This window comes from Cnephaeus nilssonii (genome assembly GCF_951640355.1).
Source record: "Cnephaeus nilssonii genome assembly, chromosome: 21".
NCBI lineage: Eukaryota > Metazoa > Chordata > Mammalia > Chiroptera > Vespertilionidae > Cnephaeus > Cnephaeus nilssonii.
In genome coordinates this window covers 22,932,568-22,950,524 of record NC_137092.1, presented here as the reverse complement: position 1 = coordinate 22,950,524, position 17,957 = coordinate 22,932,568, and the positions used below count along the sequence as shown (strand labels likewise).

The 17,957-nt window shown below is 41.4% G+C and overlaps 1 protein-coding gene across 2 annotated transcripts in view; it reads right to left on the bottom strand.

The window, feature by feature from the left end:
• The window catches only part of CEP350 (centrosomal protein 350), a 119,862-nt gene extending 107,908 nt beyond the window's left edge, over positions 1-11,954 (bottom strand). For both annotated transcript variants that reach the window (XM_079761606.1, XM_079761607.1), the window contains exon 1: positions 11,545-11,954. The gene's annotated coding sequence lies outside the window, so the exon portion shown is untranslated. The remainder of the gene's footprint in view (positions 1-11,544) is intronic.
• Positions 11,955-17,957: the final 6,003 nt, after the last annotated feature.

Sequence of the window (17,957 nt, the reverse complement as noted above, 5' to 3'; positions counted from 1 at the left end):
TATTGTTTTTTAATCTGGGTACATGTGAATTGGTATTGAGGTTAATGCACAAAATATGTCTTTGATAAGTCAGTATATTGTCAAATGCATCTTTATTCATAAAGTCATCGTATTTGCTAATTGTTTAAAATATGTCAAACAGGACCACAGAGAAAATATCCTTTGTATTTAAATATCTTCTAAATAACAATACTTTAAAATCATGCCCCCCCCCAATTCAACCTCTGTAGCTAGTTTTTAAGCCTATGAAGAAAACTCTCCCAAATAACCCATATATGTATTCACAATCATTCCCACTGCAAGTGAGCTTCAGAGCAGCCACACACTGCCTTCCTCCAAGCAGTTGCAGAGTTCTTGTCTCCTAAGCCTGCTATTCTCAAGCAGCTCTAGAAAAATCACCTGGATAACATGTTAACAATCAAGGCTCCACCCAGTGATTCTGAATCAGTGAGTCTCACTCAGAAGAGAAAACAAAACAAAACAAAAAAAACCTATATTTTTTAAATTTTCTTTTTTTAATATATTTTTATTGATTTTAGGTCGGAAGGAAGAGGCAGAGATAGAAACATCAATGATGACAATCACTGATTGGCTGCCTCCTGCACAGCCCCTACTGGAGATCAAGCCAGCAACCCAGACATGTGCCTTTGATCAGAATCCAAACTGGGACCCTTCAGTCCGCAGGCTGACGCTCTATCCACTGAGCCAAACCAGCTAGGGCAGTGGTCGGCAAACTGCAGCTCGCAAGCCACATGCAGCTCTTTGGCCCCTTGAGTGTGGCTCTTCCACAAAATACCACGTGCGGGCACGCACGTACGTACAGTGCGATTGAAACTTCGTGGCCCATGCGCAGAAGTCGGTTTTCAGCTCTCAAAAGAAATTTCAATCATTGTAGTGTTGATATTTGGCTCTGTTGACTAATGAGTTTGCCGACCACTGAACTAGGGCAAAAAAAAACCCTGTATTTTTTTAAAATAGTAATTCTTTATTGTTGAAGCATTTTGTGTCCCCTTTTACCCTTATTGGCTCCCTCCAGCCCACTTCCCACCCCCCTGCCCCAGGTCCTTATTGCCCCATTGTCTATGTCCATGGGCCATGCATATATGCATACAACCTCCCACCCACCCACCCTCCCCCACCTTCCCTCCCAGATTCCCCACTCTGTTCCATGCTTCCATGTCTCTGGATCCACTCTGTTCATCAGTTTATTCTGTTACTTAGATTCCACTCATGTGATACTTGTCTTTCTCTGACTTAGCTTCAACTTAGCATGATACTCTCCAGGTCCCTCCATGCTGTCTCAAATGGTAAGAGATTCTTCTTTTTTATTGCTGCATAGTATTCCATGGTATAAATGTTCCACAGCTTTTTTATCCACTCATCTACTGATAAACCCTGTATTTTTAAAGGTCCACAAAGATCACAAAATACAGAACTACAGCCCGAGCTTATTTTTAATTCTACTTCTCGAAGTCTGAAGCCTCCAAAAACACTGTTGACTCCATAAAGATTAGCACAGGTAGAGAGAACCAATCCTATTTCCCAAACACCTGAGAACAACTCTCTTCTGAAGCTCCAGAAACTTGACAGCAACAATCCCTTTAAACCAGAAGTAAAAATTACAGACCTCTAACATTACGAGGGGTCCATGGGGGCAGTTAATAATCATAACTATAGTCGAAACCTGTTTGGCTCAGTGGATAGAGCGTCGGCCTGTGGACTGAAGGGTCCCAGGTTCGACTCGGGTCGGGGGCATGTACCTTGGTTGCGGGCATATCCCCAGTGGGGGGTGTGCAGGAGGCAGCTGATCAATGTTTCTCTCTCATCGATGTTTCTGACTCTCTATCCCTCCCTTCCTCTCTGTGGAAAATCAATAAAATATATATTTTTAAAAAATAGTAATAATCATAGCTATAATTTTCTGTGTTCTTTCTCTTTGGGCCAAGCACTGTATAGTTTTCCATATATATTTTTCTAATCTCTATTACAACCCATGAGACAACTATCCATATGTCCATTTTACTGATGAAGAAACAGTATCAGACAGACCAAAGAACTAGTCTAAGGTCATTCAACTAATATGTGACAGAACAGGAAATTAAATACCTCTCTCTCAAACCTCTGGAAGCCTCTAAGGGTCATTCACATAATGCTTCTCATAATATTTAAACTCAGCCACCATCTATAACACAACCCCCTATCCTCTCTTGTAATTTCATCATAAGGCACCCTGATTTCCCACCTACATTCTATACTCTTTAGAACCTCTGTACCATTAACTTTAATGCACTTTTAACTTCTTTTAGAGAATGCTCACCTAATCAACATGCCTCAACTGTTATCAAATTCATCCCAAAAAACAGGGCTTCCTAACATATGTCTTCAGATGAAGCTTTTTATTTTCGCTTCCCTCCTAAACAGAACAGGTGAGATGTTTTAGCAATCTCCTTGGTCCCCCAGTGCAGCATCAGACTGTATTCTTCTACACTCTTGAAAAACCTTTTCCTCAATCTGACCCATGCCACCCATTCATTTAACAAATATTTGCTGAAGGCCAAGTATGAAGTAGAATGAATAGTGCCTAGCAGTGGGGATATAGTTGTTAAAAGAACAAACATGGGCCCACACTCAAGCAGTCTAAAAGCTTGCTTGGAAGGTGGATATTCAACAAATATTACAAACTAGAGGCCCGGTGCATGAATTAGTGCATGGGTGGGGTCTGGCTGGCCCTCCACCATCGGGGCTGATCGCACCGGGCCGGCCGGGGGGAGGGGCCGCGGGTGGTTGGCGGGCCAGCCCCAACCCCTGGTCAAACTCCCAGTCGAGGGGACAATTTACATATTAGCCTTTTATTATATAGGACTAGAGACTCGGTGCACAAAATTCATGCACTAGAGGAGGAGGTTGTCCCTCAGCCCAGCCTGCGCCCTCTCACAGTCTGGGAGCCCTGCAATCGATCACCCCTGCAGAAGGAGGCCCTGCCCACCCACCAGTGCTGCCGCTAGGTAGCCTGGGCCTTCCCTCTTTGGGGTGATCCATCGCGGGGCTCCGCAGTGGATTGCCCCTGCAGAGGTAGGCCCTGACCACCTGGCCGGGGCTCCACAATGGATCACCCACGCAGAGGAAGGCCCCACCCACCTGCTGCAGTGCCACCAGGGGTAGCCTGAGCCTTCCTCTTTGGGGCGATCGATCGTGCCCCACAGAGGGAGCCCCCACCCACCCGACAAAGCCCACTGGTCGGTGGCCTGGGCCTTCCTCTTTGGGGCAATCACGGAGCCCCCCGATTGATCGCCCCACCAACCAGTGGCCTAGGCGTCCCTCTGCGGGGCGATCATGGGGCAATGGCCGGGCCCCCAACCAATCGCACCGCACCCGCCTTGGCTGGCCTGGTGCCAGTGGGTGTCATAGTGTGGTAGTCCGGACAGTCGTTTTGCTGTTTGGTCGTTCCGTTGTTTGGCCATTCAGTCGATTTGCATATTATGCTTTTATTATTATATATGGGATGAAAATTATTTTTAAAAAATGCAAGTGCTATAGAAACATAGCCAGAAGGAACTCATCTAATCTGTGAAGTAGAGAGGAAAAGTCATTTAATCTTAGACCTAAAGGATAAATAAAAAATTTAGCCCAGTTGGTGTGGCTCAGTGGTTGAGCATCGACCTAAGAACCAGGAGGTCACTGTTCAATTCCTGGTCAGGGCACATGCCCGGGTTGCAGACTCGATCCCCAATAGGGGCTATGCAGGAGGCAGCCGATCGATGATTCTCTTTCATCATTGATGTTTCTATCTCTCTCTCCCTCTCTGAAATCAATAAAAACATATGTTAAAAAATGTAACTAAGTATAGGCAAGGAAGAGCTTTCCAGGCAATAGAAAGGATATCTGGAACAGCTCTGAGACAAAACAAACATGACATAGTTTAAGCCCCAGGTGTTGGGAGAGGGAAAATGGTGAGAGAAAGTTGGAGAAGGAAGGAAACAAGATCATGCAGGGTCTCTGACATGATTACATTTGTGTATTTAAAGGATCAAGTGTTGGCCATTCCTCTCTTAAGCACTGACCATAGTTTTCAGAAACCAGTAACAAAATCTATATCATTCTATTGCACTTTGTGTCTTACTATACTAAAAGCTTCTTAAATTTCAGAAAACTGAAAAAATACTTTTATTATTCATTTAAGTGACTCAAGCGTTTTATTCTACTGTCCATTTTACAGTGAGTTTAACTGGCATCTGGTAGAGAAACAAGTTGTTTCATGTAAAAGTTGAAGCATAAATGAACAATACTGCTTTGTTCAGATTTAAGTAAAATATCATGAGGATTAAAAAAGAAACTATATTTGACATGATTCTATTTGCATCATGTAAAATATAAATGAAAGCACAAAATAATAATGAACTTCCCAAGTTAGCTAAGGATGACTCTAACTTGCCAACAGAAAATAGAAACACAATTTCACTAAACCAATAATAAATGATATAGAGAACATGGTTAAAATGATATAAACAAAAAGTAGAAGGCCCTATAAATCAAATAAGGATGCAACTTTACAACACTATTTGACTGCTTATAGCAATCTAAAGCCTACAAAGAGTACACACTTCAAGTACCATCAAAATATTCACCTCATAAGTATAGAGGCTCACAGAAACTAATAGCCAATAAATTTAAAAGAATTTTACTGTCCCTCTTAGCATGCAGGCTGAGAGTTCATAAATAGGGAGAATGGGAAAAGAACAGAAAAAGTAACTCTTAGAGGCAAGGAGCCATAAGAATATTTCATCTGTTTCAATATCTCCCCACCTCCACATTCTCTCAAGAAACGTCAACCATTTTATTGTTCTCTCGTGTATCTCTTTTCTTCTCCTCTCTTCAAGATTCCTCCTATCAGCATTTATACTTAAATCAAGTCTTCTTGCTTAAAACAAACAAAAAAAGTCCCTCAACCCAGCACCCTACTCTACTACTGCTCTCTTTTTCCTTCACAAATTTCTTAAAAAAAAAAAAAAGACTATATATTCAGTCTCCATTTAAAATATTTTTCAATCACCTTTCAAGCAAATCCAATGTGGTTGCCCAAAAACCTCTTGATCTCTAAATCTAATGGACATTTTCAAATAAAAAGTCCCCAATCTGCCTGACATCTTGGCAGCATTCATCACAGCTGACCACTCTCTTGAATCACTTTTCTCTTTGCTTCTATACACTACACTCTGATCTCCCACCTCCAGTTCTCTTTCTCATGCTCCTTTGCTAGCTAGTCCTTCTCCATTAAATCTTAAAGTTCAAAGGAGTTTGACGTTTGGGTCTTATCTAACACTATACTCTCTCTTCCTGGGTGACCTTACCCATGCCAATGATTGCCTCTTACAGTGAGTCAAAAGACTTCTAGAGGTTCCAAGCTTTCTAAGTTCACAGAACTCTAGTGTCTCAGTAATTTTTTCATGGTGCCCCTAAGCCCAAAAATATCTAACAATTCCATTTATTAACTAATTAGGTCCTCACAACTTAGTATTTATATCATAATAACTTTGAAAAATACATATAAGCTGAAAGAAATATTTTATTTTTTTACTAATAACAATTACTTATTAATTGGATGTGTGCATCTAATAGACATTACCCAGCTTCTCAAACCTTGAAATCACTTTGGACACCACCACTTTCATTTCCTGTTTCATAATGATTTTTGCACAGTACTTGCTTTTTATCACAGCAATCCCCCAAAACCTAGCACAATCTCATGAGTACTACCTTAAACCAAACGTTTGAGCAGTGTCCCACAGCTGTCAAATATTACTGTGCTCTCCTCAAAACTTCAGAAATATCCCAATGCCCATGTGAGTTCACTATGGTGCTCCAAGGTAACTTGGGGCACAGTATTGGAATCTTGGGTTTAAAAATTACTGATCTAGCCTACATGGTTACTTTGTAAATTCAGAAATGAGGTTTAACCTCACAAAGCTAGCAGAAAAATAAATATATTAGGGGTTTTCCTAGATTAATTTTAGCCTTCTAGCAACACAAGTTTTGAAACAACCTAATCATGTGATATTCTGTTGATGAAATCTATAGATCTCTGGAAAACAACTATATTCAAAAATACATTTACATGACTGTATAATAAAAGAAAAATTCTTCAATATTTTCTTTTTTAGAAAAAAAAAGGTTTCAATAATTATAAAAGTGGGGCCCTGACCAGGTAGCTCAGTTGGTTAGAGTGTCGTCTCAATACACCAAGATTGCAGGTTCGATTCCCATCAAGGTACATACAAGAATCAACCAATGAATGCATAAATAAGTGGAACTAAAAATTGATGTTTCTCTCTAAAAATCAGTAAATTTTTTAAAATTATAAAGTGGGACATACGATAAACAAAAGTGTCTAAACTGCCCTAGCTGGTTTGGTTCAGTGGAGAGAGCATCAGCCTGGGGACAAAAGGGTTGTGGGTTCGATTCTGGTCAAGGGCACATGCCTGGGTTTTGGGCTCAATCCCCAGTAGGAGGCGTGCAGCAAGCATCCTCCATGATTCTCTCTCATTATTGATGTTTCTATCTCTCTCTCCCTCTCCCTTCTTCTCTGAAATCAATAAAAATATATATTTTTTAAAAGTGTCTAAAGTATAAGTAAGTCACCCATTCTTCAGAGATAACAAAGCTAATAGTTTAAAGCCTATCCTCACAGACCCTTTCTTATGTACATACTAGAAGCCCGATGCACGAAATTCATCCAAGGGGCTCGGCCCTCACAGCCCTACCTGCCTTGGCTGGCCCTCGCAGCCCCAGCTTCATCTGGAAGGTTGTCTGGACGGTTGTTCTGCTGTTCGGTCTAATTAGCATATTAGCTCTTTATTACTAGTATATAGGACAAGTAAAAAAAAAAAAATCAAACTACATTTCTTTGTCTATGTGTGTCTGTTTTTACAAAATTGAATCATATTCCACAGTATAGTGAAACTTATTTTTCCCCTCAATATTATATAATGAACATTCTTCCATGTCAGTATGTAATAGTAAATGCAAACACTTATGTGGCGATTACTATGCTTACTTAGGGTTTAAATATTAACTTATTTAATTCTCAAAACAGACCTGCAGGAGAGAAGTATAATTATATCCCCTTTCAAGATGATGTTAAGTAACTTGCTAATGGTCACTGCTAACAAATGATGCAGTTAGGATTTGAACCCAGAAAGTCTGCTACATGGTCCCTATGCTCCAGGATACATTCAGCTGTTTCTCAGGAGTAAATATAACTATTCCTCAAACTGTTAACAAGTGCACAGTACCTCACACCATAAATATACTATAACTAGAGGCCCGATGCACGAAGATTCGTGCAAGAATGGGCCTTCCTTCCCCTGGCTGCCGGCACCGCCTTCACTCTGGCCAGAGCCGCCTTTCCACCTTTGCTCCAGCCCAGAGCTGCCTTTCTGCCTTTGCTCCGCTCGGAGCAGCCTTTCCACCTTCCCATGCTGCCCAGAGGCCCGGAGCAGCTGGGGTGGTGCAGAACGTCTGCGTCCAGCCCCCGGCCGCTAGGGGCCTGTGTATGCAAATTAACCCATCTTTGTTGGGATAATTTGCATACTCACTCCTGATTGGCTGGTGGGCGTCATGAAGGTACGGTCAATTTGCATCTTTCTCTTTTATTAGTGTAGATATTAACTAACCCCCTACCAAAGGACATTTAGAACACTTTTTTTTGGGGTGGGGGCACTTGCTTGTTATTTGTAAATATTAATGACATTTATTTGTAATAACGCTAAAACAAAAATCCTTATAGATTTGTTCTTGTGCTCTCGTATTAAAATTTCTGTAAGATAAACTCCTAAAAATGAAATGACTTTTGCCCTAGCCAGTCTGGCTCAGTGATTAGAGCTGCAGGCCTCGGAATGAAGAGTCTCAGGTTCGATTCCAGTCAATGGCATGTACCTTGGTTGCAAGCTCCATGCAAACCCTGGTTGGGGCACATGTGGGAGGCAACTAATCAATGTGTCTCTCTCACACTGATGTTTTTCTCTTGTCTCTCCCCTTTCCTTCCACTCCCTCTAAAAAACAAAACCAAAAAGAAAACAAACAAACAAACAAAAACAATGGAAAAGATTCCTCTGGAGTGGATTAACAACAACAAAAAAGAGTGCACTTTTAATTATAATTTTAATAGGTAATACCAAATGTCCTTCCAGAACATTGTCCCAGTTGTACCAGTTTATAGTCCCTATGACAGAGAGGGTTGAGATTCATATTTTAAGTTAGCAAGTACTTTTGATTCCTAAAATGAGAGACCTGTTTTGAGTTTTTAACTAACACTGATGTAGAATAGATTACCTGGTTGTTCATAATTATCCTCTCATTTGATAATTATCTAACACATTAAACAAATGTAGTTTACTTATGTACAGGGGAATTGGACTAGCTGGACTTTAAGACTGAAAACTCCCAATGCTGTAATTAAGAAGTGACTTAAAGTTATTATAAGCCTATAATTACAGTACTAATGTAACAGGTAGGGTCTTAAAGCATCTATATTCTTTAAATTACACTATTGCCAGAACAGCTAGGCAAATCATTAAAATGGTCAATAAAGTTTTCAAGGACCCACCTGTGGCTTATTCTTGGTGACTTTTTAATCCCAGGCTGTCATTCCCCTTCTACCTAGCAAACTTCTATATACCATGAACTAATGTGGTTTTGGTTTTTGGCTTTTAAATATTATGTCAAGACCATTCTTTAGTCAATTTATTCAACCAATATTTACTATTTGCAACACTAGAAATTGATATGGGGTATAATTATATCCCCTTTATAGATGATGTTAAGTAACTTGGGTACTATTTGCAACACTAGAAATTGATATGGGGTAAAAAGTCAAAAGGTAATTATTTTGGGAGTGCCCTTTAGTTCCTAGATAGGATGCTGCCCCAATTCATGAATTGCTTAAGTAACGCCATTTATATCTTTTTTTAAAAAAAGAATTATTTCACAACTTGCCCCACACTGCAAAAATAGCAATCACAAGTATAGATGGCCAGTTAACTTTTTAAATCATTAGTTGTCTCTACAACAAAATCACCAAGATGTTACTAGTTTTCAGTTATGCTACTGACCAGGTTGCTTCAATATTTCTTTTATATAACCAAGAATATAAATGATTTGAAGTACCAAAGATGACAGAACTATGAGTATCCAAACAAAATGAGAGACAACAAATTAACTACAATTTCTTTTAGGAACATTGTTCAAGCAAAAAGTACATATAGAAGTAAAGCAATACATTATCAGAATTCATGACTTGTTAACAATTAACAAAATGCTATAAAAATATTAATGTTTTTAAAGAACTGACAATCATCAGCATAAGGAGCAAGTAGCATGCCAAAAGGAAAATACATATTTTTTAGATTTAAAAAAACCAAATGCCAGAAGTGTCTACATTAATATTCAATTAAAATAAAACTAATTCTAGAATGTTACTTATTGTGATCATTTCTCAACATGTACAAGTATTGAATCATATTGTATACCTGAAATATGTTATTTGTCAATCATACCGCAATAAGAAATAATGTGAAAATAAAACTAATCCTAGATCATCTGCAGAAATAAGAGCAGCATTTAAGTAAATAAATGAATCTCATTGTGTGTCAATTTCCACAACTGCAAAATAAGGATGATATTTACTGAACCTACTTCACAAAATTGCCATGAAAACTAAATAAAATAATGGCACCAAAAAATGTCAGTTATTTTAGAGCAACTTCTGTTTTATCTTCCCACTATAACTTAAAGCAATTTAGTAAATAATAAAATTGGTTAGAAAAGGACTTCATCTCCTTTCTTCTGTCCATGATATGGCAGATGTGTTTAAAATGGGCAAAAAATTGGCAATCAGCCCTAGCCGGTTTTGTCAGTGGATAGAGTGTCCACCTGCAGACTAAAGGGTCCCAGGTTCCATTCCAGTCAAGAGCACATACCCAGGTTGTGGGCTCCATCCCCAGTTGGGGTTGTACAGGAGGCAGCCGATCAATGATTCTCATCATTGATGTTTCTATCTCTCTCTTTCCCTCTCCCTTCCTCTCTGAAATCAATAAAAATATTTTTTAAAAAAAAACTGGCAATCAGAAGCATTAGAAAAAATTTCAAAACTTCCTACTTCATAAATTGATTACCCCACAGGTTGTACAAGTATTAATGCTCTTACATAACACTACACACCAATATAACTTAGAGAATCAGAGAAATTTTTTCACATGTGTACAAAATTGTTTACATATAACTCAACTTATTATTAAAAAGTCCTGCTACTGACTATGAAAAGATAAGATACACATGTATTTACCCACACATACAATGTATTCTAACCTGATGTTTATTTTCTGATTAAAGTATCTTAAATTCAGTGCAATGAGGGTTCAATGGTTGACTTATTTTATTACATTGGTGTGTCAACTTAGCACACCAAAACAATTACACGCCCGCCCATGAGTTTGAGGCAACTTCTACCACAGGCCCAACAAACCAGTCCTCCAAAGTCACAATCTCATGACCTTATTTAAAAACAAAATTTTAAACCGAGACATTGTTTCAATGGAGAGCTGCTTTCAGTATTTTATTGTCGCTTCTACAAACCTTTTTCGGGTTGTTACTAGATCTAAGATAAGATAGCCTTTCCTTTAAAACCCTTAAAATACAGGGCAGGAGCAGGTAGTTAACATGGCAACATAACCATTAACGACTTACCCAAATTCAAAACAAGGATCACCATCAAAACAAAACAATCTGGTGGAAGTACATGGATACTGACCACCATTCCTGGCAACCTGTTTTCTCCTATCTGAAGGATTTGTCGCTACCCTAAAGCCACGTAAAAATCTATACCCATGTGCAACTTCCCATCTGAAAACTAAAAACCCCCCGTCAGATTCCAACCCATATTTGTAACATTCGCAAAATGTTATTGAGCATAGTGGGCTACATTTAAAAGGGGGGGGGGAGGAAAATGGCAACTTCCAAAGCATAAACCTTTTTTTTAAAAAAAAAAATGTCCCCTGAAATCATTAGTTAATAAATCAGAAGATGACATTCAGCAGCTGCTGGACTGGAGCAGAGATCAAAGTTTTCCCTATTACTTGAGAAGGTTTATCCCCACCAGAAAGGAACAGAAACCAGTCATCCTTGCCACTGGAACCAGTTCCCCGGAATCCCCCCAAAATAAGCCTGGTCTCCGAATGAAGAAGAGACACTTCGGGGACCGAAGGTGAGAGGGATCGCACACCTTTCGCAGAAGAGGGGAGGGGCGGCAGGCACTGGCAGGTGAGGGAAGAAAGCCCGTCTCCGGCAGGCACCGGTGGGACTTGACACCCAGGTACAATCCAGGTCGGCAAAGCCTCAGAGACCCAGGGAGGTTCGCCGAGGGGGACGCCCAGCTGGGCCGGGGCCCCCGCGCCCCGACCCGCCTCTCTCTCGCCGCCACCGGGGACCGGGACCGCGGGCAGAGGCAGAGGGAGCCGTCCGAGGTCCCAACCAGGTCCTCCCGCAGCTCACCTGAGAGTGTCGCCTCCGCCCTCGGCTCCCACGGTGCATCCCGCGGGGCCTGGCGGAGGGTGCGGTGCCGCCGCCCCGACCGGCCCCAGGGCTGCCCGGCCGGGCCTCCCCGCTCCGGGGACGCACCGGGTGCCCGCCTCGCACCGGCTCCCGGGAGCCGCGGGGTCTGCAGAGAAGGAAGGAGAAGCGGAAAGGCTGCCTCCCCTCCCCCACAGCAAGCCAGCCCCTGAGCTGCGGCTCTCTGCAGTTCCCTCCGACGCTGGTCTGGCCCCGCTCCCCCGGCCGGGAGTCACTTCGGCAGCGGCGGCCCAGTCGCCATTACGGCCCAGCAACTGACACGGAGGCGGAGCGGCGCCGGCAGCAGTGGCGGTGGCGGCGGCGGCGCGAGGCAGGGCGGGAGCAGTAGGGGGCCCCGGCAAACCTCGCGAGAAATTCCCCGAGACGTTTCCACAGGAATGCAACCTGCGGTTACGGCCATGTTGAGTGTGGCCGAAAGTTGAGGGCGACGTCAAGCGAGGAGAGGCCGCTCGGGGCCGCCATGTCTGGTGTGGCGAAGTTCGAGCCTGGCAGGACTCGGGAGGAGCCAAGGAGACCCGCAGCGGAGACCTCCCCCGCCCTCTTTTTCCTCTGACTCGAGCTGGGCCTTCTGGCTGCGCATTTCACCCTCGGCCAAAAAGACAAGCCGGGGTGAGAGGGGAGCGGGGTGGACCAGGATGAACTCTAAGTCTAGAAATTGCAGCGTCTCGGAGTTTACGATGCTTCACCAATTGTGCAAATAAATCTTTACCCCCGTCAGTTTCAGGGGAATCGCAGCTCTGCGGCGGCGGCTGCAGTGATCCACTGCTGTCACCGGCCGTTTTATTCGCGAGGGTTGCAATTCTGATCTGCATGCTCTCCGGCTAACGGCTTCAGACTCCAGAGCAAGTAAAACGGAGATGCCTCCCGTTGGGCGTTGGCACTGATATAACTCTGCTTTGAGAAACTCTCTGTGATCAACACATCCTCTAACACCGTGATCCTCTGTTCCCAGTCTCCGCGCGGCGAATTCTACCGTCTGCCAAGATTTGGCTTAAATGACAGCTGTGCTGCAAGTTGTGGCACCCTCCGCGAGGTGTTCACCGCACACAAGCTCCCCACCCATCACTTCCCTCCACCTTCTGAAGTCCAAGGAGCTAGTCACCCAGAGACTGTTTTCTCGTTTTTAAGTATTTTGAGGGTTTTTAATTTTTATCTCTCTATACCCCAATAGGGCCTAGCACCATAAGGTAGGACATTGTAGATGCTCAATAAATACTTGTTGAGTAGATGGTATCAATCACAGCGAGAGATGGTAACTGCCCCCTCTTGGGAGAGCCTATAGCTATGCCTGACTAAGGAGCTAAGTGGACATACAAATTTGCCGCACTTTTCTAAAATAGGTACTGTGTCTCCATGAAGCTATGCTGGAGGGAAGAACGGGAAATGTGGGTATCTCAATGGTGCAAGTGGTAGTAAGAAAAACATCCTAAGAAAAGAGTTTTTAGGTTTTCCTGTGTTGTTTTACAGAATTTATATAACCACGTTATTAAGTATTATAACCACTTTTTTACGAAAGGAGATGGGTTTTGAAAAGCTAAGTCATTTGTCCAATATTATACCATCAGTAAAAGGTAGATATAAAATTTGAAGTCTCCCTTACTCCAAAACCCACTTATACTTTTCCACCCCCATGCTACCTCCTAGGCAACAGAGAAAACACAAGTTCCTGTCACTACCTGGGGAGCAATGTTACCCTCCTATCAGCCTATGCACAATGTCCACCTCTTATACCTGATCCCTGCCCTCTCTCTCACCTCCCAAATACCTCAAAGACATCAACCTCTCTCCTTTTCAACATCCCATTAGTCTTATTTTTATAACCTACAGATTGGCTCTTGAGTATGTTAAATTTTGTCCTATTTGGCCACAGTTTCCTGAGAGCAATTAATCTCTAAAACAAGATTAGATGCTTCATGAGATAAGTTTGTCACCTTTCCAGTAGTTTCTACAGCACATAGCAGGTGTTTAATATGATTCCCCTTTTCTCCTACTTCTTGGTAGACACCAAGATTGGATTTTTCTGCACTATATAATCTTTGTTGATTACTATGTCTTTGACTCTCAACTTTCTTTGTATAACTGGATCTTGGCTCCAAACTTCAGACTAACATGTCCAATTTTCTATGACCCACCTCTACATAGATACAGAAGTCATCGGCACCTCCAGCTCCCAAATTAAGTTTATCGTTTTCCCTCTCCTTAATCCAGGGGTCCTCAAACTATGGCCCGCGGGCCACATGCGGCCCGCCGAGGACATTTATCCAGCCCGCCGGGTGTTTTTGCCGCCGCTGCCTGTCCTGCTTAGCAGCTGACTTAGCAGTGTGCATAGGAATTATTTCATAGTTTTTTTTTAAACTATAGTCTGGCCCTCCAACGGTCTGAGGGACAGTGAAATGGCCCCCTGTTTAAAAAGTTTGAGGACCCCTGCCTTAATCTCACAAAGCTCGCTTCTCCTCCTGCCCTGTTTCTCTGTTAATGGCCATTGCAGAAAACCCTTCTGAGAACTGAGAGGCTCAAAAGTTTAGAAATATATATTGTTCTCTATGCCTTGCTCCTACCCAATCAGTTACTAAGTCTCTAAATACCATTTACATATATTTCTTATATCTACAGTAGTCCCCCCTTATCTACGGGGGATATGTTCCAAGACCTTCAAGTGGATGCCCGAAACCATAGATAGCACCAAACTCTCTCTATATATACGATGTTTTTTCTTATACATACATAACCTAAGATAAAGTTCAATTTGAAAATTAGGCACAGTAATAGATTACCAACATTAACTAACCATAAAAATAACAATTATAACAAAATAAGGGTTACTTGGACACAAGCACTACTATAGCACAATGCCGTGACAGTCTATCTGATAACCAGGACCGCTGCTAAGAGACTGGCAGCATGGGTACAATGGACAAAGGGGTGACTCATGTCCCCCACGGGATCAAAGGGGTCTGCGAAGATTTCATCGTACTACTCGGAATGGTGTTCAATTTAAAACTTGTGAATTGCTAATGCTGCAATGTTTCCATTTAACGTTTTCAGAATGGGTTTGTCCATGGGTAACTAAAACCACAGCAAGTGGCCCTAACCGGTTAGAAGGCCTTCACCAAATTAGAGATCCTAAGGGAACCCAGGTTAGCAAGGAGGGACAGAAGGGTTGAAAAGCAGAAAGCCAGTCATAGGAGCACCAATAACATGCCACAAGAATAGAATGCAAGAATAGAATGGTCAAAAATAGGGAAATAGAGAGAAAGCGGAAGACATTTAAAGCAATAGCACACATGGCCCATCTTTGGAATAAAAGAAATACATGAATAAAAAATAAAGAGCCCTAACCGGTTTGGCTCAGTGGATAGAGCGTCGGCCTGTGGACTGAAAGGTCCCAGGTTCGATTCCGGTCAAGGGCATGTACCTTGGTTGCAGGCATATCCCCAGTGGGGGGTGTGCAGGAGGCAGCTGATTGATGTTTCTCTCCCATCGATGTTTCTAACTCTCTATCCCTCTCACTTCCTTGCTGTAAAAATTCAATAAAATATAAAAAAAGAAAGAAAGAAAGAAAGAAAGAAAGAAAGAAAGAAAGAAAGAAAATGGAAGATTTGCAGCAACAGTCCAAAAAAAAATCATTGATTAAAAAAAACACAAAAACCAACACAACTATAACCCACTTATTTAAAAATGCCAAATGCTCTACACCACTAGCAATCAGGGACAAAATAAAACATTAATGAGAGCCTTGGCCAATGTGGCTCAGTTGGTTGGAGCATTGGCCCTGTACACAGGAAGGTTGCACATTTGATTCCCAGTCAGGGCACATGCAGAAGGCAAGCGATAGATGTTTCTCTCTCTCTCTCTCTCTCTCTCTCTCTCTCTCTCTCTCTCTCTCTCTCTCTCTCCCTCCCTCCCTCCCTCCCTCTCTCCCTCCCTTTATCTCTAAAACCAATAAATAAAAAGCATGTCCTATGATGGGAATTTAAAAAATAATAATAAGAGACCATCTCATACCCACCAGATTGGCAAAAAAAAAATTGAAAGGTCTGAAAAGACTACATATTGGCAAAGATGTGAAACAAGGGGAATTTTTTTTTTCCTGGTGTTTCTCATGACGTCTACATCTCAGGCCTGAGACCATGACTCACCTCAGAAGAATCGCCTATGAGAGGGTACATGTTGAGGCCTGCTGCTGGTCAGAAATACGGAACATGGGATGTACCTTAAGTTCTTTGAAAATTCAGCCGTAGTAATAGGTAAAATACACCAGTAAGGTAACAGTGTTTGTCTACCTCATCGAAAAAGAGGAACTTGGGATTTGAGCTCAGCTGTAGCTCAGAATCTCACTCTTCTTAAATGTGAAAAGTTTTTTATTGCAAAAAACCATAGCTTGGAAGAAAAAAAATTCTAATTAAACAGGATCTAGTAAAATTAAAACAAAACCCTTTACTTAATTTATCCACAACTTCTTATTGAATAAATATTAAAACATTGGTTCTGACATATTGCGAGGTAAAATATTTATCTCTGTCTGGGAAAGTCAAGATATCACTCTTAAGAAAGAGATCAGAGATTTTCAATGTGCGTTGCAGCTAAATGAGTTTAGCAAGAAACAAGCTCAAAGAAGCACAAACTTATTTTTGGGTGGTCTGGAAATGTATTTTCTAACCTTAAAAAAAGATTTTAAAATTCCTACTCCAAATAGCCTATAAACACAAATATGTTTGATTTTGTGCAAACCAGGTGCTGAGAATGGAATGTTTGTGATAAAATACTTCAGGGTTTATCAGGGCTGGTAACTTTCATACCAGGGCAGGGCATTGTTGACCCAGCCACATTTGATTCCAAACTGTCTACTCACCGCGACTTGCCCTATGAATCTAGAACAAAAAATGTATCATGGATGGGCCTAATGTTAGCAGGGGTTCTGGCTCTAGGGTAATATATATATATATATTTAGGAAGTGCATTCTATAATGTGTAAAGTTGACATGAAAAGGACAAACATGCCCTCACCAAGGGTATGTGTGCCCTTCTTGGAGACCACAAGCAAAACATCAATCTGGTTAACAGTGCCATGCATTTAGCTCTAACAGTTAATAAAAACTCATTCAATAGACGGATGGATGGACAGATGGATTCATTCCATCAATGAATTAGACCAGGAGAATTAGCTGGAAATCTAAGGCAGGACAAAATCCACTTCTTACACACTTTTTGTTCAGTTCAAAGTAGCTTTTAGGGGATTGAATTACCTGGAAAATTGTTTCAAATCCACATCTCACTTTCGATAGTTAATCCCTTCCTTAAGATGAGTACCGAAGTGCTTTGGAATAAAGCCAGGCAATGGGGTTAGTGCGTGTCTTCCTTCCTGTTTCTGGTAAGGTCAAAAGTAAACCGGGACTTAGCACAAACCTGAGGCTGAGTTTTTGTTGTTGTTTTTAAATAGAGACTTAGAATAACAGATTCATTTATTGTAGCAATTATGAGACATTGGAAACAATGGGTACATCTCAACACCATTGTCTAATAAAAGCCTTGGTGAGTGTAAAAAACAACTTGCTTAACTAAAGGACTTGTATGCATGCATATTAGCATAACCAGTGGACACAGACACTGGGGCGGTGGGGTCTTGCCCGGGGTGGAAATGGCTGGGGGGGAAGGGGGGCGGCGTCAATTGGGGAAAAAGGAGACATATGTAAAACTTTAGACAATAAAAAAAAAAACTTGCTTAAATGATATCTACAGTCTGATGTTTATGTATATAAACACCAAAATAATTCTATACATGTTCTGTGGATACATGTATATAACAATATGTAAAAATGATAAACGCTGGTATTAGGGAGCAGATCTGGATTAAGGTGAGGCTGATAAAATACTTCAGTATTTTGATCATTTTATTACTATGATTTGCTTCCTATCTTTTGAGGTTTCCTCAACAAGACTCGTCAATGAGACAACTAATGTGTTTAAATCTAAGTACTAAGTCTGTCTCATTTTCCCCAAATTAAGTTTTATGCTTATTAAGAACAAAAATGCTTCTTACATGTGTGATTTTCAAATGTTCTGAAGCTTTAAAATTTTTATTTTCCTATATTTAATCCCCATGAACCTTCAGAGGTCAGTTTCTTTTCATGTGGAGCACCTTCTTTTCCTTGGTATTTTCCCTACTGGCATTCCTTTCAAAAGCTTAGCTTAACAGATGCGCGGCCATCCCTTGACTCTCTCTATACAGGCAATCCCTGCTTCTTAAAACACTCTTGAAGCGAACAGCATTTCTCTTGAGAGCATCTCTGTTTTGATGATGATTTGTAGGCGAGTCATAGAAAGGAAACATGCAG